Raw genomic sequence first — 2,245 nt, 5'->3', positions numbered from 1 at the left:
ATTTGTAAAAAGAAAAATAAAAATAAAGAGGAAGTATGATTATACTACAGTAAGCATGCCTTGGCTTATCAAACATATTGTAGAAAGAAAATGGGTTGCGCTCATTTTCTCATCACACCCCACCTAGCATTTAAAAACACGGAAATATGTTTCCTTCCCCCAAAACCCACTCCTAATGTTCAGCTCGTCTTGCAAGAGACCGCCTAATTATAACATGTTATAATTAGGCAGGCCCAAGTCCAAACAATATGAGCTAATCAGCCCATAATTAAAAAAAAAAAAAAAACAGAAACTCTCCTCTGTCTTTTGCGCGTTTCTCTCTCCTCTCTTCACTCTTCATTCTCTTCAATGGTAGAATTTTCCCACCAAGGGAAATCCTCCATAGCAGCTCCATCATCACCTTACAAGGATGCCGAATTTCACAGAGATAAGCTCCAAAATTTGACGGCTGCACCGAACGGACGTTCAAGCACATTTTCACTCGATTTTTGAAGAATTACAATCACAAAAACTGTAAAGGTAAGTAAACTACTTGTTTCATGCATTTTCGAGCTGATTTATTGTCAAAATTTGAGTTCTTAGCTCGTTCCTTCATCAAGTTACATGCATATGTTAAATTTACTCAAGTTAGGATTTTGGAGATGCTAATTCGAAGCTAAGTTTCAGCTAATTGTAAAATATTATTTTGATTATCGCTTTTATATTCGACGAGATTGACTAATTAGGTTTTTTATAAGCTTAGAATCAAATTGAATTGATGGAAGATATAATTTCAATTCGATTATCGAAGTTTTTTTGTTGTTGAGCTGTTTAGTTCTATTAGTTTGATATCTTCTGATCAAATTCATCGAAGCATTTTTTTTCAAGTTTTGGATATCTCCTTTATTTCTGCTGTTGTTGTTTGATTGATGTGGCATTGGAATTATTTAGTTGATTGCTAGTTGAATTTGACTCATAATTGAGTTGATTAGTCTTGTAGCCTTTTGTTTAATAAGTATTAGTTTATAATTGTTAAGCAAAAAGTAGGAGCATCTATTGTTGGGATGCATATATGGCTGAAGCAGGAGCTGCTGATTTTGGAGTCAAAGTTATAAAGAAAATGGAGTGCAGGAGCATTATACTCGAAGGGGATGCAGTAGAAGAAATGTCACCAATCTTCTTATTTTATGATAGTATTAAGATGTTAAAGTTTCATTTTGTTTCTTTTCTTTGTAATCATATTACAAGGGATAGGAATACGGTTGCCTATCTTGTTGCTAGAAGGGAGATTAATATAGGTGAGGAAGTAATTTGTACGAACTCCTTTTTCCAAAGTATCATAACTTTGGCGGATATTGATATAAACTAATCTTCTTCCCGTTCACAAAAAAAAAGATACATTAGTAGCTACTATAACTTGATTGGTGACTATTTTAAGTCATTTTGGAATCACTTAAGTCATTTAACCTAAACTTGATTGGTGATCACTTTTGGCAACAAGTTTTTGTCTATTTGTCATCACTTTAATTAATTTAGTATCCACTATAACTTGATTGTTGATTAGTTCCTTATTATCATTTCTGAGACTCCTTTATAATATATGGACATTAACAAGACTACAATTGAAACTGAAATTGTTAGAAGCACTAAGTATCCACTTTAACTTATTTAGTAACCAGTGTAGGTTTATTTGTGACCACTTTAACTCAATTCTCCATCCGTCAGTGAGAAGTTTCAAATTCAATTACTTACTGCTTTCCTAATTCTTCTATAAGGCTAAACAAGTTCTTATTGCAACATACTGCTCTCCTAATGAATTGTCATTCGGGTTCTTGTTATTTGAAAGATGCTTAATTCTTTGACAATTTATTTCATCAAGTAACTAGCCTGCTTCCTTATGTGACCAGTTTAAGTTCTTTGGTAACCACTTAATTTTTTTGAAAGCGTTTTGAATCTTTTGGTTTTCACTTTAAATGAATTTGTTGTATAATCTGCTTTCACTTATTTTTTTGTTATTTGACTTTTATTTTTTGCATAACCCTTTGATCAAGCTCGATTGAAGTTGGGGCGTGACCTAGATGTTTGCTATAACATGCACACAAGAAGGTTGGAGGAGCTCAAAAAGAGTGCAAGAGAGAACTATGATGGATCCATTATAGGACTACTATAAATAATTTTAAAAGACACAAAGCTGAACATCTAATATATTTCAATAAGTGACTATTTAAATTCATTTGGTACCAAATTTAAGCTAATTGGTGCCCAC

General features: G+C 32.7%; 1 long non-coding RNA gene across 1 annotated transcript; it reads left to right on the top strand.

The window, feature by feature from the left end:
* Window positions 1-407: 407 nt before the first annotated feature.
* Window positions 408-1,357, top strand: LOC125499423 (uncharacterized). The gene is made up of 2 exons (XR_007276295.2): window positions 408-519; window positions 1,017-1,357. It is a non-coding gene; the product is annotated as an uncharacterized LOC125499423 (long non-coding RNA).
* Window positions 1,358-2,245: the final 888 nt, after the last annotated feature.

Source organism: Beta vulgaris, chromosome 7 (genome assembly GCF_026745355.1).
Source record: "Beta vulgaris subsp. vulgaris cultivar EL10 chromosome 7, EL10.2, whole genome shotgun sequence".
NCBI classification, from domain to species: Eukaryota; Viridiplantae; Streptophyta; class Magnoliopsida; order Caryophyllales; family Amaranthaceae; genus Beta; species Beta vulgaris.
Note: the sequence above shows the minus strand (reverse complement) of the source record. Positions and strands in the feature narration are given on the sequence as shown.